Source organism: Bombina bombina, chromosome 5, assembly GCF_027579735.1.
Source record: "Bombina bombina isolate aBomBom1 chromosome 5, aBomBom1.pri, whole genome shotgun sequence".
NCBI classification, from domain to species: Eukaryota; Metazoa; Chordata; class Amphibia; order Anura; family Bombinatoridae; genus Bombina; species Bombina bombina.
In genome coordinates, this window is record NC_069503.1 from 593,203,817 (window position 1) to 593,227,351 (window position 23,535).

A 23,535-nucleotide genomic window follows, 5' to 3' on the forward strand; every position below is an offset into this window, starting at 1 on the left:
CGTGAGTAACCTGGGTTGATGTTTTTACAAACACACAAAGTTAGTTCGATACCACCAATATATCTTCATGCTATCTACTTGTGATACAATATAATATACTGGAATACTGGAGTTTTGGAGGTTATCTGAACATATATATACCTACAAAAGGAGAAACATAATACTTTATAGTGCATATGTAAAACTCACCCAGCTGAACATATATACAGCTAACACTCTATGTGTACCTGGAAACAAGAGTGTTATAAGTAAGAACTTTGTAACAATTTAATTCCTGCAAATAAACCAGGTTGTGGCAACAATATATGTGAGATTATAAACCCATTTGCAATATAACAGACTGTTTGAGTTGCACACAGCTAAAAGGTTAAGTGATTACATTCCTTATGGCTTTTATACACAGTTTTGCAACGGTGTGTCTTTGCTTGATGTGTAACTCGAAAGTCCCACCTCCTGTTATGTATCAGTCCGTGTCTGGATAACTACTCCAACGTGCATTCCATCAGATACTTTGGCTTTTTCAAGGAGTCAAGAGTTGGTAAACTATGTACAACTGGTAAACTTTCTGCAGACAACATAAAACACAGAAGCATGGCCCAATATTGTTGGATGCAAATGAAGGTATTAGGTTAAGTAGATACACTCACATTTGGTAAGGCACCCCTAATGGTGCAGAAGGAGCAGCCTGGGGTCAATAGTAGTCACCCAGAAGACTGCTATTGAGCCCAGACCGCTCTATCTACTTATCCTAATAACTTAATTTGCATACAACAATATTGGGCCATGTGGCTCTTCTGTGTTTTTAGGTTGTCTGCAGATTACTGATCTTGGATCGTGGCCTCGATCCTCTACAGATAGCTGCCTGGACCTGTACCACCATCTATCCACTGTGGACATCATCATCCCTTTATGAGACTTGACTCTCTTCAGATATTGAGAACTATTAACTAACAATTATTCTACAGACAATACCTTTGTTTATTTCTCCAGATAGGGATTTACATCATCTACGTTATCTGTCAAAGATTCTCATATTTTATTCCTCACAGTATATTTTATCACATTTATATATACTTATATTCTATACACACATATATATATATATATATCACAGTTGGTATAGCTCTATTAGTTGGAGTGTCTCCATCCTCGACATTTTTCATTTAACATCACATACTCTGAGTATATTACACATGGCTCAACAAGGGCGCCCGCTATCTTTATTGTTCCTTGGTAAACTTTCTGTCATATGTCAAACACAGACTGTTGTATATGTGCATATAGTTTATATATGTAACTGCAGTAGTATGATTTAAAATGCTTTTACAAAGATAAGCAAAAATGCAGTTTGGGCAATATACAATCTATAAACAGGTCCAAAGAGCAGTTGATTTAAAAGGGACAGTCTACACCAGAATTGTTATTATTTAAAAAGATAATCTCGGCAGAGCCAACAGCCGAGGAGAGCAGTCGCATCTGCTTTGAGCTCCAACTACTGATACGGCATAAAGCTCTAAAAAAGCCACACTACCTTCTCTAAAGGATACTCTCTTTAGCCACAGACATCGAGAGAGTGGGTGAGACCTTTAACCTACTTTTTGTAGGCCAAATATCACCTGAGAGCACTCCACGGCGACTATTGAGGCCTATGCGGTAATCCTGGATGTTCTTCTGTAGACAACCACACAGGCAATAATTGAAAGCTCACCAAGTCCCTGCATAAACCCGACTTTGCTAAACGACACTGATGCAATCTGTAGCACCTCACAGTAGAGCCCGGGACCTGTGGCAGGGGCCTGCCGTTGATGGGGTTCCAGGGGCCTAAAACTTACACACCACCGTCCGCTACTACTACCAGACCAAACTAGAGAGGTATTGTAGGACATATATACCCGACACAGGATCTGTTGATATCTGAAGTCTGGAGACATTTGTGTATCGCGAGTAGAGGTCCACTCTTTCATATCATTTATAAAAACACTGGGGTGCATCTACAGAGACAACAAAATGGAGGACTTCCATACCACAGTACGGGCCCTATTATTAAAATTAGAAGAGGCCATGCAGGATAGATTTGAAAGACTGTCACAACATATACAAGATTTGAACACACAAGATGAGTTCAACAGCATAGAGGAGCCAGAGGATGCAATTCCCTTTACCCAACAGGAGCTCCCATGGTGTTGCGCTATTCAAAAAAGCGACCCTAGTTGTGTCATGGACATTATGCCAGAGTCCTGCAGGTCAGATGACCCTCCCTACCTGATGCCTGTGAGCTCTATGGAGACACCGACTGGTCACCAGAAGCGAGATTTAAGTCATCAGAGGCAGGGTATTACAACAGAGCTTCTCACTAACCTACACTGCAAACCTAACCCTCAGCCGAGTCTGTATGCAGCCCTGACCTCTACTAATTCAGCTACACCTTTATTACCAAACTGGGACACTCGCCTACCTGTGGTGCATATACTAAATAGAGTGAATTTCCTAGGCACTGCTAAAAGCAGAGGTATGCATGTGTGGCTGAGGAGTCGGGATCAGATATACGATTTAAAAATGGGATTTTTTTAGATCCAAAAGTGCCTTGGAGGTCTCTGCCTACTCTAACTTCTCACATTTTCCCTTAAAATATGCACCTAAACCAGTTGTGTGTGGGATAGGTTAAAAATGGGCAGTTAAGCTGAGTCTTCAAACTCAACATTTATAAGATGGACTCTATAAAATAATTAGTTTACTGTATATATGTAGTAACACGTTCCTGTTGTTGGTCTATATGCCCTCTTAAATACCAAGTTCTGTGTGTTCTATCTCTCCTCTTGTTGATCTGGTCACATAAAGTACAGGTACATTCATATATATTATATACGTTGAATGTCCTATATTAAATTTGTGTACTCATATCGATTTAGCTTAATAAGATACTAAATACAGTCTCTTACCATCCTTAATTCGATGCCCAATTTAACTACATTGTCTCCTTCTTATGAATAGTCTGATGGTATACTCTGCATAAGCATATGTCAGTATTAAACTCTTATCATGACTAGTAGCTTCAATATACTCCTTTATTTGATTTCAAGCTCCTACTATATAATTAAGCTTCTATATACAGCATTATTTTAATATCTCCATGGTACGCTAACTATATGCCCAAAGATTATGTGACATCACCAACTCATTATGTAAATGCACTCAATATTACTTTAACTCTTGTTTAATGTTGTGTAGAGCACTATATTGAACTAAATTGTTTTGACTGTTATCCACAAAGACATATTTCCTCGGTCTCCCTCAGCGGCAGGAGAAAGAGCGGGCATCCTCAGTAGCAACTCATAACAACATCAACTAGCCTATCTTATAATACATAACACAGACGTAAGAAGGGCTATATCTGTAGGGTCTATTCCGACCTACAATACGATAGCCCAGATACAGATACAAATGTGGATGTAAACTCCCGTTACAGTTATATTTACAATACCCCATATAATATTTCCTATGTTTGGCAATAGAAGTCTCCTCCTGAATTATACAGATAGTGATTAGGAGCATATAGTCGATCCAGCAATATTGAGAGGTGTTCATCTCGAGTATATAAACTAAAGTAGACTATAACGCAGCTAAGTTACAGCTAAGTTAGAACACATGCTCACAAATTTTGTATACAGGTAGCCCTCAGTTAGGTTAGGTTCCAGAAGTAATGGTTGTAAATCGAAACCGTTGTAAATTGAAACCCAGTTTATAATGTAAGTCAATGGGAAGTGAGGGAGATAGGTTCCAGGCCCCTCTCAAAATTGTCATAACACCTAATACATTATTTTAAAAGCTTTGAAATGTAGACTTTAAATGCTAAACAGCATTATAAACCTAATAAAATAATCACAACACAGACTTCACTTGCATTTTTCTGCAAACAGTTCTTTCTATGCATTCCAATCTGGACTGAGTTATAGACAGGAAGATCTTGTTCCTTTGAAATCTACTCAATAGCTCAGGTCTGGTTAAACTGATTCATTTCAGCTTGCATGGCTTTGCTGCAACACAAGCGGACAGCTCCACCTACTGGTTATTTTAATAAATGAACTGCTTCTCAATGCTTTTCAATAGTCACATGACTGAAAAAAAAAGGTTGTTATTCTGAAACGGTGTAAATTGAACCGTTGTAAAACGAGGGCCACCTGTACTGTTATAAGGACCTACATTTGCAGGTGAAAGTGGCATTCAGTTACAACACTAGAGGAATCTTAGTATTATTCTAGTGTCTAGTTTGTTTGACAATTTATCTCACAGTGGTAAGCATTAGATATGTGCCCCCAGATTTTTTTCCCTATGCCATGTCTAAACCGCTCCTATAATTCATATATTGTTCTCAGTTCATGCTTATAACCATTAATTAATTGGCCCCAAAGTGGCCCGTCTTGTAACCACTACTTGAAACTTGTATACACTGAGATTCCACTTCAAAACAGTGGATATTCTAACACATCAAGTGTTGTTTACCCGCTGATAAACTTTTTCAGATTTCATTTAAGTTTATATGTTATTACTATTGTTCAATTTATTATATACAACTTTTATTATTACCATTGAATCGTTAGATTTACTATGTGTCATTAGACCCTCTGGGGTTGTTGATACGACTAACTTACTTCACCAGTGCTTCCTATATCAAAGGGCCCAGTGCTGGCCAGACCATTAGTCGTCCATAGAAGCTTTTAAAACTATAAAATGGAGGTTTCAAGAGCTCATAACTTGTCATCCTATCGGTTTGCTAGCTTTATCATTGTAATGCAACTCATGAAAAACTATATCATTTATGTCATGTGACATTTAATGTATGCTCTCTTTTCTTTTGTTGTCTTTGTGCATAACCTCAATAAAAGATTATAAAAAATAAAATAAAAAAAATGTAAAAAAAAAAAAAAAGATAGATAATCCCTTTATTACCCATTCCCCAGTTTTGCATAACCAACAGTTATAATACACTTTTTACCTCTGTGATTACCTTGTATCTAAGGTTCTGCAGACTGCCCCCTTATTTCAGTTCTTTTGACAGACTTGCATTATAGCCAATCAGTGCTGATTCCTAGGTAATTCCACGTGCATGAGCACAATGTTATCTATATGGCACACATTATTTAATGCCCTCTAGTTGTGAAAAATGTCAAAATGCATTCAGATAAGAGGCAACCTTCAATGGCTAAGAAATTAGCATATGAGCCTCCTAGGTTTAGCTTTCAACTAAGAATATCAAGAGAACAAAGCAAAATTGATGATAAAAGTACATTGGAAAGTTTTTTTAAAATGGCAGGCCCTATCTGAATCATGACAGTTTATTTTTTACATTATGTACATTTAATCACACTTTCACCTTGATCTGCCTATTTTATTTTTATAAACCATCTAATAGTCAATATTGTATTGAAGTTTAACATATTATACTGTCTCTGAATGGCCAGACAGCCTAATAAATGTGTAAAATTCACTAAGAGGTCTTGTGGCGTATTTAGGTTTTGTGCTGCCAAAGACACTAACAATTCTGTTGCCCCCTCACCCCCAATAATATTTTTTGGTCAGGGAGGAAAGATATATAAAAAAATTTCATGGCCTTTCCAGTATGTCCACAAGGACTTGCAAAACACTTGCACACACACAGACACAAACACACAGTTATACACATACACACATGCACAAACACATATACGCATAAAGGCAGTAGCTGGCTAAATAAATTAAAGGTTCAGAGATACCTCTAAACTGTAAGCTCCATGGGCAGTGTCTTATTATACTCCCCTAGAAAGTAAGCTCTTTTGGCAAAATATCTCATTATATACCTGTATAATACTTCTAAAATAACTGTACGCTTCTTACAAATATAGCCACAAAAAAAGTGCTGCCCCTTCCCAATCTGCCACCCTAGGCAAGTGCCTTGTTTGCCTAGGCCAAAATGCGCCCCTGTGTCTAATGGGTCTCTCCCCAGCTCCTATGTTATGTTATTCTAGGTAGCCTTTCCATAACCTTTAGTGTAAAGAACAGCTCACTAAGAATGTGTCAAGAGGCAGAGGAAGTTGAATTACTATTCTACATAACTTGTATGAATGGGACACCAAGAAGCAGCTTATAGAACACAAAGATTCAAGTGATCCCTCATTTAATTTAGGGGAACTCCCTCTTTCATGATAGGTCAATTGGCCACTTTAAATGCATGTGATCACCCTGGAGAACAGTGAACAGTTACCACATCCTTATCTTATTTATTATATAACAAGGGACACATACCCCACTAACATGCAGATGGTCATCATTGTAATAGTGATCGATCACTAACCTCACTAAGAACCAGAGATCATTTATCATTTTATAAGGAGGCTTTTTCAGAACCACTAACTCCCTCTGTACTGCAACAGAGGTGTATACGACCCACACTGTAGAAAGTGGAGAATACTATTTTCTACTGCAAGGTCTCCTGTCAATAGTAATCAATTTGCATAAGATGATAAGAAGGTAATCATTTACCTAAGGTTACTGTGGCCTTCATACATAAAGACAACACATTCCACAAACAAATCCCATTTATATAAAAGAGGGGATTCCGAGATTTGGAATGATAGATATTATGCCCATCTAGGTAGCAGAGGGTTCCTATCAAGGGTTGAATTGTTCTACTAGGTATGCTCTGTTTTCTAAAACATAGACTTTGACGGTAGATAAGAACCAAAAAATTTACCCATAAACAGACCTCTTGTATACACCCCATAATCCGACAAATGACCCCATTACGCAGATGGACATGGCACCCCATATTTAAAAAGGGCAAAAAACTAGGCTCTTCAAATTTATCTGGTTTATAATAATGTGAAATAACTCCAAATATTTTGGGGTCCTGTAAGATTTCAGACATAAATACTCATGCCTACATTGTCAAGATTAATTGTCACACACAATTTTTATGCAGTCTTCAAAATGTATCTAATATTGTATTTCTTCTTATTTTCTGCATGGAGTGCAAGGTGATGCAAAGTTACAAATATTTTGTACCTTCTAATTTTTATTAGAAAACATAGGTATTGAATCCTAAATGTTGGTGTTTTTTGGAAGGTAAATTAATGCTAAAAGCTGAACCATAATCTGTTTATTGCAATTCTTAGAAAATAATGACTCACATAAGTCACATTTTTATTTACTAGACTATAAAAATGACACAACAAATCACTAGTTTTGCATTCTTCATGGCATCTTTCTGCCAGTTTTGGTTATTTCTGCAGACTAAAGATATTTTCAAAAAGTGCATTATCTGCTGAAAAAAAAATACATGATTTGTGCGGTCAACTCAAAGAAAAAGCACTGAAAGTGCTGATTAAATGCAACAAGGGCACATTAGTTCAGTTCTTGGTGTTAAAAGGACCTAATAGCACAATAATAACATGGTCTAATGTAACAGCATTTTATTTATGAGGTTAAACATATGGGTAATGTCAGGCAGCAGACACTGCAGAGCAAGTTCTGAACAAGGCTTACTGAACTTACTTGTGAAATAAAACTGGTGTAAAAAAAAGCAATTTTATGTACATCTTATTTTAAAATGGCATACCTAAAATATTTAAAGGGGTATTGTAAAAAAATATATAATTCACATGAAAAATGCTATTTGTTCAATACAAGAAAAGCAAGAATAGTGAGCTATTTCAAAATACAGTTTTTCGGCCATTTGTTCAAACAAACCTTCTACACGTAAGGATAGGTTACTTATATTAAAACTACAAGAAACTTACTGGATATTTAAACTAGGGAGCATGCACCCTAGGGGTCTTAATAAAGATCTTGATATTCCGGCGCATATGTAAACGTTATTGGTTTGTATAGCCAATTTAATACACTTTCTTATTTGTGTGTGGAGATGCAAATGGGGATATCAATGTGGAATAATGTTTTTGTATTTAAAGGGACAGTCAACACCATAATTTTTGTTGTTTAAAAAGAAAGATAATCCCTTTATTACCCATTCCCAAGTTTTGTATAACCAACACGGTTATAGAAATACACTTTTTACCACTGTGATTACATTGTATCTAAGCCTCTGCAAACTGCCCCCTTATTTCAGTTCATTTGACAGACTTGCATTTTAGCCAATCAGTGCCCACTCCAGGGTAACTTCACGTGCATGAGCTCAATGTTATCTATATGAAACATGAACTAATGCCCTCTAGTGGTCAAAATGAATTCAGATTAGAGGCAGTCTTCAAGGTCTAAGAAATTAGCATATGAACCTCCTAGGTTTAGCTTTCAACTAAGAATACCAAGGAGAATAAAGCAAAATTGGTGATAAAAGTAAATTGGAAAGTTGTTTAAAATTACATTCCCTATTTAAGTTTTTTTTGGACTTGACTGCCCCTTTAAGTATCTTTTGTAGCATCAATTCATTTCTTGTATCAAAGTATTTTTTGTTGCATTAATTGTTTTTGTTTAAATATCTACTCCTTTTTTGTATCTATTCCAATTTTTTGTATCTATTAGCTTAGTATTATACACGATTATATTTATTTTAAATATTTTTAATGATTTGCTATCTCTACCCATATTAATATGTCAGCTTTTTTAGGTGAGGTTTTAAATAAAAAATTTTATGCATGGATTTATTTATTACAAAAGTATGCTCATTGCTCTTAATGTATTTTTTATGTGGTCTTAACAGTGCAATAGAACCATATGAAAAGCCTTAAACTAGAGGGTACTGGAAAAACATTATGTATAAAAGAAGCGGAGAAGAGGAAATCCCTATCCATTTTAAATCCTTTGAAAAACTTTGGACGAGGTCTGAACGAAACGCGTAGGGGCTATAGGAAGTCAGCGCCCTTTCCTAAAATCCTAACCCGTCAGACAGGACTTATTGTTTATCGCTGGAGAGAGGAAAAAACTGTGGAAGGGATCTGTAATCGACTTTAAAGTTTTAAGTTCAAAGCACCGTTATTCTTGACTTTACTAGGCATTTGGAATCGGTAACATTTTGTTACCTATTTGATAGTCATTGATAGTTATTTTTATTTTGTTTCTTATATAATATCACATTTAAGATTTGCTCTTATATTTTGCTTTTCAAGCATTTTTAGTGTTTTGCTATATCTGAGGTAGGCATTAAGGTCTTAGCGCATATTTTTAAAAATTAGTGTGTATGTTTGTCATGCAGATCACAGCCTGCAGGCGCATTACGATGCCTCTTCCTCATGCAAGTGGATCAGCGTTAAAACACTGTTTTCGGCGTTTCCCCGCATTACAGGCTGGGGATCCATTGGTTGCCTAGTGGGTGGCACTCCCAGGCTTCATGGGAATGCCGGTGACGTCACCACTTCACAAAGGAGCTCAGCCAGTAAGCTCAGTGTAGTGGCTAGGGAGCTGGATGGGGAGGTTCTTCAACCCCTTTGATCTCAGTTCCCATAGCAGCTACAAACCTCCAAGACCAAGAGAATAGTCTCTTTCAGATGGTGGCCTTGTAGAAGCAAAAGAAAGCAGATTATTTAAAAATAAAAGAGAAGTTCCTCTGCCCTTTGATAGCTTGCAAACTTACTGTTTGTAATGATCTTGGTCTATGCAAACACAAAGGAAAGCGAAAGACAACACTGTGTTGCCCTTGTGTTCTACGTGTATACCAATACAGGTATTCAGAATACTTATGTATCTATTGTATAAAATGTTGTCAAATGCTCCTCCCAACAGCTTACATAGTAACATAACCTGAAAACTTTCATCAGCTATATGCTCATGTTGCTTACATGATTTTCTTAAGAATAATCATTTCTGTCTTTATTTTTTATATTTTTTTACAGATAACACTACATAATCCCTTCACTGCCAGACATTCATATAAAAGTTCATACCAACCACAATTACTTTGCAAGCAGTGGTTCTCAAGCAGCAGTAAAATAGGGAGCTGCTGTATGGGGCTGTAAGTGCTGCGCAATTTTAGAACTACAACTTTCTCAAACAATGTGGAGATCTTGCACTGCCCACCACGAACACAGTAACTTTTAGGCCTCAGCTCACGGTGCCTGCAGATGGTGCAGACTACTGGGATTCCCTGTTACGTCATTCACTTAATTTTACACATTGTTTTGCTACAATATCCATCCATAAGAGTTGTATTGATTTATTGTATGTCTTTCTGAATTTGCATCAGAATATATATGTTTGGCTTGACTCATGTATTATTTAAAGAGCAATTTACATTTACTTACTTGATGGATAATTTTGAACCCTTGCTGTAAAAATGGCTTTAGCGCAGGGGTAAAAAAATAAGTTGGCAGTGAAGGGGTTAACATGTATTTTAGTAAAATACCTGTTAAAATATTTTCTTACTACCCATAAATAAAATGGGTACTGGGCTGTAATGAAGAACAAAAAAAAACATTACATATTAGCCATAAAAATGCAAGTCAGTGACTTTAAAACTGCATTTATATATTTAAAGGGATATGAAAACTAACTTTTTTCTTTCATTATTCAGACAGAGAATGCAATTTTAAGCAACTTTCTAATTTACTCCTATTATCAGTTTTTCTTCATTCTCTTGGTTTCTTTATATGAAAAAGCCGGCCCATTTTTTGTTTAGCACCTGGGTAGCTCTTGCTGATTGGTGGCTACATTTACAGGTGCTGAACCAAAAATAGCCGGCTTATGCATGCTCTATCTGAATCATGGAGAAAAAAATGTGTTTCATATCACTTTAATTAAATCCATGATTACATTCTCAACTTTTTGCAGAATCTGTGGATGTCTCCAGATGCACAGTTATTTTTTTGTATTTTGTATTTATTTATTTTAAGTTTTCTAAGTAAACCAAAGCATTTCTTGACCCTATAAAATGAATTGTGTCCTAATACTTGAAAGTGAGCATCTATACGTTAAAGGGTCATGATACCCAATTTTTTTCTTTCATGATTTAGAAAGAGCATGTCATTTTAAACAACTTTCTAATTTACTTCTATTATCTAATTTGCTTCATTCTCTTGATATCACTTGCTGAAAAGCATATCTAGATATGCTCAGCAGCTGCTGATTGGTTGCTGCACATAAAGGCCTTGTGTGATTGGCTCACACATGTACATTGCTATTTCTTCAACAAAGGATATCTAAAGAATTGAGCAAATTAGATAATAGAAGTAAATTGGAAAGTTGTTTAAAATTGCATGCCCTATCTGAATCATGAAAGTTTAATTTTGACTAGACTGTCCCTTTAACTAGATCGATAAAAGGGCCAGTAAACCTAGAATGTTATATAATTCTGCACCTAGTGCGGAATTCCAATAATGATAGGATATATAGAGGATTTAGGGCTTAAAGCCCAGTGTAGAATTATACACTAAATATATAGAAAGTGGTTTAAAATGTTACACTTTATTAAATTAAACAACAACAATATAGATCTAAAGTTGGGTAAAGGAATAGGGAATATCACATCCAATCCTTATAACAAACTGGAACCCAACACTAAGTTAAAAACAAAGATAGGGCCTGGTAGCTAAGGAGAAGCATGAGAGGTGATGGAGGGTGCTATAAGAGTATAGGGTTAACATCAATTTTCAAACATTCAAAACAGGCATTCCTATGCACTCAAGGGCGTCCTCCTTCCTGCAAACTTCCTGGGGGCTACCCAGCCAGCCGATTTCTGACTAAAAGCCCTATACCAATATCAACCGCACACCACACAGAAAACTTAATTGTTACATAACGTTCTCAATATGGACCATTATCATGTGTCCTTTTGAACTTAAAAGTAGTTGCAACTATGTTTATTTTAACAGTATTGTTTTGTAAAGGAATCACCAACATACAACATAAGTTAAGACTTCTGCCTTTTTAACTAAATTCCTTTTTACGGTATTATGTTATAGCGAAATCATTGTGTGTATCACACCAACATCAGTTACGCATAATGCCTTTTAAGTTGTAACTAAGTATCTTTTAACAATATTGTATTATAACAAAATCACTGTGTATCACACCAACATAATTTAGACACGCTGCCCCATTAGCCCCGCCCACCAGGTGCCAAATGCGATCAAATAAAAAAATCGTTAATTAGTTCTCAAACTTTAGGTTTCTCACTGAAATTATTTACAAACAGATTGTACAATTATGGCAAAAAATGGTTGTAAATGCTTCTCTGGGATCCCCTTTGTTCAGAAATAGCAGACATATATGGCTTTGGCATTGCTTTTTGGTAATTAGAAGGCCGCTAAATGCCACTGTGCACCACACGTGTATTATGCCCAACAGTGAAGGGGTTAATTAGGGAGCTTGTAGGGTTAATTTTAGCTTTAGAGTAGTAGACAACCCAAAGTATTGATCTAGGCCCATTTTGGTATATTTCATGCCACTATCTCATCGCCAAATGCGATCAAATAATAAAAAAAGAAAATCGCTAACTTTTTTACAATTTTAGGTTTCTCACAAACAGTTAGTGCAATCATGGCACAGATGGTTGTAAATACTTCTCTGGGATCCCTTTTGTTCAGAAATAGCAGACATTTATGGCTTTGGCATACCTTTTTGGTAATTAGAAGGCCGCTACATGCCGCTGCGCACCACACCTGTATTATACTTAGCAATGAAGGGGTTAATTAGGTAGCTTGTAGGGTTAATTTTAGCTTTAGTGTAGAGATCAGCCTCCCACCTAACACATCCCACTCCCTAATCCCTCCCAAACAGCTCTCTTCCCTCCCCCACCCCACAATTGTCCCTGCCATCTTAAGTACTGGCAGAAAGTCTGCCAGTACTAAAATAAAAGGCTTATTTTTTTTTTAAATAAATATTCAGCAGTGATGGATCCCCTCTTAGCCCCCAACCTCCCTGATCCCCCCCAAGAAGCTCTCTAACCCCCCCCCCCACTACCTATTTGCACCTATCTTGGGTACCTAGTTTGCCATATAACTCATTTTGGGGGGGGGGGGGGGGTTTAAATACAAATTTTTCTGTAGTGTAGCTGCCCCCCTCCATAACCTAATCCCCACCCCCTCCCAGATCCCTTTAGATAATAATTTATACCCCTCCATCAATTGCACTTTTTATGTTTAATAGTGTAGCAGTCCCACCCGCTCCCACCCCCGTGTGAGCTTCCGGTGCCCCTGCGCAGGATCTGCCCCCCCTCTGACCTATTTCCCTCAGCGATGGGCCGCCCACCCACCTCCCTGCAATGGCTCCCACCCACCTATGATCGGCACCATCGCTGGCCGTTACCGAGGCCGATATCAAGGCATCCCTGCAATACCTTGAAAGCGATCACCATCGTTTCCACCGCTTGAAACCCCAGAGGACGTGCCAGGCATGTCCTTGGTCACTAACTGACACGTCCTCGGTTGTTAAGGGGTTAGGGTTAAAGAGTCATGAAACCAAACTTATTTTTTTCATGATTCTGATGGAACATAAGAATTTTAGACAAGTTTCCAATTAACTCTGTTACCAACTTTGCTTCATTCTCTTGGAATGGTTGAATAAAAAGCAATGCGCACTAGGTGAGCCAATGATAGGCATATATTTGCAACTACCAATCAGCATCTAGCTCCCAATAAAGCATTTTGAACTTAGATTCGCTTTCATGCTAAAGGCTTGTAAAAAGTGCTAATGTAATTATATTAATGTACAGCTTGATATAATTATTTATGGCTAAAAAGTAATATAGATGTTTTTCTTCATAAAGTGCAATGTCCCTTTAAGTCTTAAATAAATATTTTTACATTTAAACTGCTCTACCCTAGAGCAATGTAGAAATTTATATGAATGACAGCCTTATCCATATGCAGATGAAAGCAGCCTTGTTTATTACGCACTTGTCATTTTGAATACAATCTCAAGAGTTACTTTTATAGTAATACAAATATTTGGTAAAATCTTAGTTTTAATTTAAAAAAAAAAATACTACTGTAATAAGGCTGTTTTACCACACCCCTTCCAATTCATCGTAAAACCATCAATAAGCATATTTTAGGGGACAAATCAGTAGTTTTTGAATACAGAAAATAAGATTTAAAATAAAAGTTCTGTTATGCTATTTGTAATAGAAATGGACATCTCATAATATATATATGCCCAGTTAATCACATGTATTTCCCTACACTGATCACAGCAATCACAAAGCCAGCAAAGGATAAAAAATATCTTCTAGTGGGTGTGTCGTTGCCAGTCCAAATTAATAGCTCCTCAGCAATAAACAGTAAGGGGAAAAAAGTAACTTTATAAAAAGCTAGACAGTAATGTGTGCAATAACAGTTTATACCTTAATATGCAGCAGAGCACGTGTAAACAGCTCACACTGACAGTCTCTCCTATACCTTCAGACAATCACACGATTCTTACTTCCTGCTACCGTATTCCTTCTAAAACTGCAACTGCCTCATAGATCAGAATAGAGAGGCTTTTTAAAATGTTGAGGTGATCCGATTACACTCGTTTCAATTTGTGAAAGTTACTATGATTTAATTATTTGCTGTTTATTTGTAGTGAGACTTCAGATGTACAGTTCGTAAGTAAACGAAGGAATATATAGATCAAGATGGGGCTATTGTACACAGCAATTCTGCCTACTTTGAAAAGTTTTCATCCTGTGTGTGCATTTATTTGTAAATACATTGGTAAAATCTTAGTTTAGCGTTCTAAATCATTTTCTCAGCCATATCTCATTATTTTCCTACAAAAATTGGCGTGGGGGTTCAGATGCTAAGATTTTACCAATACATTTATGTCATAGGGTGTAATACACTATTCATTCCCCTTACTTATTTTGCAAAGTTAAAATATTTCATTCATATTTATGTTTTATGTGACAGAACATGTTTTCAATGACAATTTGACAAATGTAAAAAATGTTTTAGATTTCTGAGATTTTCAAAATAAGACCTATATTTTGCTTTAAGTTTCCTTTGCACATCTAGTGAACATAAGAGAATAATACCGATTTCTTTCTCTTCTGAATTGAATTAAGAAATACATTTAAATGCCAATAATTTATTTCAACTTTACAATAGTTTACTTTTATTTTTTTCCGTCCTTTTACCACCAAAGCCTAGTTTTTCCCATTGAACCCAAAAATATTTCTTTCGTGATTCAGATAGAGCATGCAGTTTTAAGAAACTTTCTAATTTACTCCTATTATCAATTTTTCTTCAGTCTCTTGCTATCTTTATTTGAAAAAGAAGGCATTTAAGCTATTTGTTTGGTTCAAAACCCCGGAAAGCACTTGTTCATTGGTGGATGAATTTATCCACCAATCAGCAAGAACAACCCAGGTTGTTCACCAAAAATAGGCCGGCATCTAAACTTACATTCTTGCATTTCAAATAAAGATACCAAGAGAATGAAGAAAATTTGATAATAGGAGTAAATTAGAAAGTTTCTTCAAATTGCATGCTCTATCTGATTCATGAAAGAAAAAAATTGAGTTCAGGGTCCCTTTAACTCCGTCCCATGTACAGCAATATTGCAATGGTCTTTTTTTAAAATTTTGAAACTCCCTTTGCTACAACATTAGCTTTTATCACTCTCTGCTAGCTTCTGCTCCTTTGACACAACTAACTGTCATATTCTTGCATCCTTCCTTAATAGTACAAGTTCCTTTTTTATCTACTAATTTTTAAAGGGATAAAGGGACACTAGATTTTTCTTTGCCTAAATGTTTTGTAGATTAAGCATTGATATAGCCCATCTGGGAGTGTTTTTGTAAAAATGTATAGTTTTGTTTATTTTTTTAAATAACATTGTGCTGTTTTTCAGACTCCCAACCAAGCCCCACAGCTTTAGATGCATACTGATGTATACAGACTTTACATTGCTTCTGTTTGTTTAACAGATCTATTCATATGCAGGGCTGGGGGGAGGGTCTGCTCTCAGCCCCTTTCAGTGCGTGTTCCAGACTAACCTCATCACCAGTGCTAAACTGGGAGCTTATAAGTAAGTTTTTAAAAGGGTTTTATACTGGATTTTTATTTCAGTATCTGTGCATATTATTCTTTATAGTAGTGCCTATTACATGCAGTTAAATTAAAATTGGTGTATACTGTCCCTATAAAATGGAATACAGAGGCAGTGGTAGGTGGTAAAAGACTAGGGGCTGCAGCCCAAGGATATATTTCATACACTCACTAACGGGTCTCCTCAGCACTGATAAAAATGGAGGCAGACACAAGAATGCAGTGTAACAATAACAGTTTATTATGAACTTATTGCAATCATATAACTCAGTATTCAGCTTACAAGAAAGGCAGTAATTAAACTATGAAGATTGACCTATAACTCTAACACTGTGTTACTTCTAGGGGGGGCGCAATAAACCATATGCATGAAAGATAAAATATATCCTTAGAATCCAAAAAATAATAATAGTATTTCAATTGTTGATAAGAAAGTGCTAGTGATAAACAGACTATAATATGCAATGATGTATAAACAAGAATATATATAAGTACAATACAAAAATGAAGAAATAATAAATTGAACAATTAGTATGGACAAATTAAAGTCCTTAAAGTTCTTATCTGTATATGAAACCTTCTTCAATGATATCCCATGAAGGATCAAAACCTTATGTAAGATGATGGTAGTCCCATATGATGTAAACGATCAGGATGTCGCAGTTAAAGGAAGGAGTCAGCTGCTTTGTCAAGATAGTCAGGATCTGGATACAAATTTTCTCTGTGAAATAATCACAAACAACAAAGGCGCCTCCTGGTGTAATAAAGTTGGTACAAGCAAAAAATGTGATGATCAAAAAGGTACTCACAAGTGGAGCAGCACCAATTGTGCTAATTCAAACAGACTGGGATCTCTCAGTGTCCCAGGTCACTGACAAAGCAAGGATACTGGTGCCTCCAACGTCCTACTGGACCAAATAAGCTCAGACTCTCAAAGCGGTTAGTAAAAACCACAATTTAATAACAAAATAAAAATCAAGGTGTCAATAATATAACACTTGATATAAAAATACAATAAGCAATGCATTTCTCAGACCACTGTCTGGTCCAGTAGGACGTTGGAGGCACCAGTATCCTTGCTTTGTCAGTGAGCTGGGACACTGAGAGATCCCAGTCTGTTTGAATTAGCACAATTGGTGCTGCTCCACTTGTGAGTACCATTTTGATCATCACATTTTTTGCTTGTACCAACTTTATTACACCAGGAGGCGCCTTTGTTGTTTGTGATTATTTCACAGAGAAAATTTGAATTAAACTATGAACATTAACTTATCTTCAGATTTCACACATGGCATTTATATCTGCATACAAAGGAAAACAGCAGTATATCAATGGTCAGGAATAGCATCATCACACTACAGATGGGACAAAATCTTCACTCTCTGATGTCACCAGATCACCTTTCCCCTCGATCTAGACTTTTATCATCAAATTTGCTTTGTTCCTTTGATATTCTTTGTCAAAAGCTAAACTTGAAGGCCGGCTCTTATCTCAGTGCATTCTGACAGTTTTTCACAGTTAGACACTGCTAGTTCATGTGTGCAATATATATATAACATTGTGCTCACTCCAGTGGCATTATTTATGAGTCAGTACTGATTGGCAAAAATGCATGTCTGTCAAAAGAACTGAGATAAGGGGGCAGTCTGCAGAGGCTTAGATACAATGTAATCACAGAGGTAGAAAGCGTATTAAAGGGACAATCTACTTGAAAATTTCATTCCCCAGTTTTACAAAACTAACACAGTTATAATAATACATGTTTTACCTCTGTAATTACCTTGTATCAAAGCCTCTGCAGACTGCCCCCTTATCTCAGTTCTTTTGACAGACCTGCATTTTAGACAATCACTGGTTTCTTATACACCCTTGTGGTTGTGTATATTGGTGTTTAATGGCTGGTATGACTACCCCTAAATAACAATGACCTTTCCACCCTGATGGTAACCACCTGTGGGCCCAATACCCACAAAACCAATATACTCAAAGTGTATTTTTTATATATATAATCCTGTGTGTGTACAAATTATTATATAGGTCAGGCAGATTGTTATACTGAGAATTGTCCACTTTACATTGGGTATTCATAATTGTCCAACCCATGTACATGTCTCATCTGCACACGTAAGGTTCATAAGAGAATTTGAGCCGTCAGATTGTCCAACTGATTTAACAGATGTTTTGCTGAAAGTTTGGTTGCATTGTATACACAACAGTCCCTTACCAGGTCGCACTCTCAGATGGAATCTGGTTATAGTGACTGAGTTTGTAACTTTCAGGTCCATATGAGCTTGAATTGTGGAAGAATGTAAAACAGCAGTCTAGATCGATGGGGGAGGTGATCTGGCGACATCAGAGTGAACATTTTGTCCCATCTAGAGGGTGATGATGCTATACCTGACCATTGCTGTACTGTTGTCTTCCCTTGTACACAGATATCAATGCCAAATGTGAAACCCGAAGATAAGTAAACGTTCATAGTTTGGTTACTGCCTTGCTTGTAAGATGAATACTGAGTTTTATGATTGCAATAAGTTCATAATTAACTGCCATTACTACACTGCATTCTTGTGACAGCCTCTATTTTTATCAGAAAAACAGCAATGTAGAGGAGTAAGGGAGAATACGTACCAGGTTTCATAAAGTTAAAAGTTAAACTTAAGAGTTACAGTTAAAAGCAAAAAAGACACCACCACCGCTCTCACCACACAGGAGCCACACATCTCCTCCCTTACTCCTCTGCTATGCTGTATATTTACTTACATACTCTCTCTTACCTATGCACACAAAGGGCTCTATTTAACAAGCTCCGTATGGAGCTTGATGGCCCCTGCTCCATAACCTGTCCGCCTGCTCTGAGCAGGCGGACAGACATCATCGGAAATCAACTCGATCAAGTACGATCGGGTTGATTGACACCCCCCCTGCTGGCGGCCGATTGGCTGCGAGTCTGCAGGGGGCGGCGTTGCACCAGCAGCTCTTGTGAGCTGCTGGTGCAATGCTGAATACGGCGAGCGTATTGCTCGCCGTATTCAGCGAGGTCTGTTGGACCTGATCCGCACTGTTGGATCAGGTCCGACAGACCTTGATAAATAGAGCCCAAAGCCTCTCATTTACACATTCACAAACCCTCTAACACACAAACTCACACAGATACATTGGGTGATTTTATTATAGAGCTTTTAGTGTTTTGTATTGAAAAAGAGTGAAATTATAAAATAAGCACAAGGTTTATTCCATTTTGAAGCTCATTCACACTTGCTGACATGTTGAAGGATACCTAACTAGTTCAGAATAATTGATAGTATATATTAGATGAGCACTTTCTGAAATTCTGCATTTGTTTGTATAAATAAATGACAAATATTCACCTATTTTCTAATTCAGATTTATTTGTCTAATAGTGCAACACACAACGATCTGTATTTGCATAGATCTTTGTGTGTTGCATGACAAATAAATCTAGGTCTGAAATTTAAAAATGCTGCTACCCGCCGCCATATTTGGCATTTGTTTATACAAACAAATGCAGAATTTCAGAAAGTGCACATGCCTAGTGTATATTTCATGTCTCATCCTTATCCAAGCACTGTACTTTTTCGGTGGCATACACCAATTTGCCACTCTAGGTCCTAGAGATATCTCTTTATTTGTTTGAATTGCATTTTTATCTCCCCAAAACAAAAATAATGTTATTGCTTACCTGAGTCAAAGAATTATCAATTTGTGTACCTATCATATTCATTCTTTGCACATTATTGATGCTTATTAGTATAATACTCATTTTTAAATTTTGATCTGACGTCTCTGTGATGCCTTAGATCAAGGTGTATTTCTTTTTTTTATTATTTTTTTTTAATGTTGATAAAGATTATTCTTTTGAAAACACACCAAGAGAATGATTAAGATTATTCTTCCAACACAGTGTACTTACAAGCTCTGATTTTCTCAAATGTTACATATGTTCCTATAATGTTGTAAGTAGCTGTAATCAGTGGATCTTTAAACCCTTCTATACCTTTCATTAAGTTATGCTAAATACATTGTTGTATCTTTATTACTCTGGTCCTATGATTTTATCTATATATTTTCACCCCTTTTTAATGTTTAAGATGGAAGCGTTTGATTGTAAAGGAATGCATATGTCCCACTGATATAATCAAGAGAAAAGGTAAACCACATCTTTATATACAGATATGCCTTGGTCTCAGGGCCAGCTCTCGACATTGTGCTGCCTGGGTCCGAGAAAGAAATGACTCCCCCATCAATATATCTATTATAATCTAAGTCCAACCATAGCACTGTATTATATCACAACAAAGGAAAATTGATACATAGCTATAAACACCAGAACATACTTAGCTACACAAATACATTAAACACATTCTTACATAGAAACATACCTGAGGTTATGACAAATGCAGATAAAGAACTGGTACACAAGAAATATTTCAAGCTGGTGTTGAAAAGACACACTGGAGCTGCCCACTCAGGAATTAATATAAATAGCATTGAAAATAAAGGGCGGGGCTGGCACAGTCAGAGATTACATTAAACTGTGACCACTGTAAACTGGTACAGACACGCTCATGGATAATTGTAATATATTATTGAGAAGCTTTCTGTAGCTGGCAAACTCCTATTTCACATAGACATTCTATATCTCATAGACAGGGCCGCCAACAGGGGGTGAAAGGGATGACTCCTGTCAGGGGCCCACTGGGACAGGGGGCCTCATGAGGCAAGCACAACTATTATTAATTTTGGCAGCCACCAGAGGGCGATACAGCAAAGTGATATTGAGTGCAAGAAATGTCATTACAAAGAGTAAAGAATTAGCATTTGAGAGGATTTCTGAGTGTGCACTAAACAACTATGCACAGTGTGAGAAAGAATTGTCACTTCAGTTTGTACAGTGTGTCAAGCGGCAGATCACTTTAATTTGCAGAGGAGGTAGGACTTAGTAAACGTTTTTTATTTCTTTGTGCAATTTTGGATTGTAACTTCAGTGTGGTAGTTGTATGGTGGGGCCAGGGGTCCATAAAAACTCTTTTTTTTTTTGTATTATGCAGCAGTGTATTTATGATTATTTGACAATGCAGTAGAAATTCTATATTTTAAAAAATGCAGAAATGTTTCCTCCTCAAGGCACAAATGGTAGGTGCCCTTTTGGCAAATATGATTTTTCTTTATATATATATTAATTACATTCCAGTTTACTGCCCCTTTATGCAAGGTCTTTCCAGATGCCAGGAGGCATTTCATCTAAGATTTGTACATCTGCATAAAATGTTATATTCTCAGTGTTTGAAATGAGACATGTTAACTTAACACTTTTCAGTTTACATTACAGCTGACTTAATATTGAAATGCATACAAACAAACCTAAATCCTGCATTTAACCATATCTAATGGTATGAGACTGTGTACCACAGTGTCAGCCTGTGGAAGATAATCTCACCCCTGTAAAGGAGAGAGGGAATTTTTAGGACCACAACTGCAGGCTTAGGAGTGTAGTGAAAGTATCAGTGATTCTGTGTAGGTGAGGGAAGGCAGCAAGGTTCAGAATCAATAGATACAGTTCACTTTTATTATAAGGATAGGTGTGACAATGGCTGAGACCTCAGAGCCTTTAGCCCCACTCAGTGTTGTCAAACTGGTTCCCACATATAAGAACATGCAATTGCAAGTTAAAGTTTTAGACAGACCATATCTAACCTTTATTGGCAGCAGACATAGTGTACAACTTTAAGGCAACAATTAAAGCTAATGAGATTTAGGCAGTAGTTAGGTATTGAGAGTGAATAATTAAGAATATAGGTAGAATAGAGCGTTTAAATATGAAGGAAACCTAACTAAGATTCTGAGGCATGTCAGGAGTAATTACTGAATAATCGTAAGTTACTGCGGTATGAGTATGAAGGAAGCGCTTTTGAGACTTACTAGTAGTAGTAATGGGTGAGGTCTGTCCGGACAGAGTGGAGTTCCCCTGCAGAGTTTGGGGAAATTGCAGCGTGTGCGATGGCGTGTGACGTCACCGCTTGCCGGTTCCGGTCCTGTGTTTGGTAGAGAGGTGAGCAGCGTCTGTCTCAAAGGTTGCAAGGAGGTTAGAGGGTGAGAAGCTGGATTCAACAATCAAGCAATTTGGTATGAGTAGGAGGGAAATTTAAACTGCTTGTTGGGGAGGAGTTATGTAAGTGTGAAAAGACACAGCTATACAAAGGATAAGGCAAAGAACTTAGGCAGTTATGACAGGACCCCCCCCCCCAAAGATCAACTCCGGGGATCGAGTCCAGGACGATCAGGATAACGTTCATGGAACCTGGCCACCAATCGGGGGGCAGAGAGATTGGAAGCCGGTTCCCAGGAGTCCTCCGAATCAGGGTAGCCCTTCCAATGGACCAGATACTGAAGCTGCCCACGAAAACGTCGGGAGTCCAAGACATCTTGTACCTCATACTCCAGGGTGGCATCCGGTAGATGAGGAAGTAGAGGAATAGAAGGATCATGGTGACGAAGTTGTCTATAAGGCTTGAGGAGAGACACATGAAAGGTAGGATGGGATTTCAGATTTGCTGGTAATGCGAGGGTAACAGCGTTCATATTCACAATTTTTATGATGGGAAATGGTCCAATGAAGCTGGAAGATAATTTCCTGGAAGGAAGGGGTAAATGTAGATTACGTGTTGATAACCAAACATAGTCACCTACTCTATATTTAGGCGAGGAAATCCTTTTTTTATCAAAATGGAATTTATAGCGATCCTTGGCGATGCGAATATTTTCAGCAGTTAGTGAAAAGATTCACTAATAGTGTTGATGAGGTCATTCACAACAGGACAGCTGTTGCTGTCCATAGAATGCCATTCAAAAGAAGGATGGAAACCATAATTAATGAAGAACGGTGTGAACTTTGTAGAGGAATGGATGGAATTGTTGAAGGCGAATTCTGCGTATGGTAGTAGTTGCGTCCAGGTATCTTGTTTAGCCGAAATGAAACATCTCAAATATTGTTCAATGCACTGGTTTGTCCTTTCAGTCTGGCCATTAGTTTGGGGATGGAAAGAGGTACTGAGACGTCTAGAAATACCCAATGAGTGACAAAGTTGTTTCCAGAATTGGCTGGTGAATTGAGTTCCCCTATCTGAGGTGATACTATTCGGGAGTCCGTGATACTTGAATATATGATGTATCATTAAGGAAATGGTTTCAGAAGAAGTTGGGAGCTTATGGTAGGGCACGAAATGTGCCATTTTACTAAATAGGTCTACGACTACTAATATGGTGTTATTCCCTTCAGAAATAGGTAGGTCGACTATGTAGTCGATTGCTATGTCCTTCCAAGGACGGTCAGGAGTCGGTAATGGGATCAATTTCCCGTAAGGGGGAGTCCTCCCTTTTTTGTAGTTTCGCAGATTAAGCAGGTTTTAACGTAATCCTCAACATCAGTGAGGCAGGTAGGCCACCAAAAGAATCTGGAGACTAATTCTTGAGTTTTCTTTATGCCCATGTGTCCAGCAGATGGAGAATCATGTAAAGTTTTTAAGACTGTTGCTCTGAGACTGTTGGGTACATAAAT

General features: G+C 37.2%; 1 protein-coding gene across 2 annotated transcripts in view; it reads right to left on the minus strand.

Annotated features, from left to right (window-relative positions):
• Nucleotides 1-20,445, minus strand: part of TPK1 (thiamin pyrophosphokinase 1) — a 1,063,326-nt gene extending 1,042,881 nt beyond the window's left edge. Inside the window, exon 1 of one of the 2 annotated variants that reach the window (XM_053714558.1) lies at nt 20,360-20,445. The gene's annotated coding sequence lies outside the window, so the exon portion shown is untranslated. Of the gene's footprint in view, nt 1-14,266; nt 14,354-20,359 lie in introns of those variants that run through there. The other variant, XM_053714559.1, reaches the window with a different exon arrangement.
• Nucleotides 20,446-23,535: the final 3,090 nt, after the last annotated feature.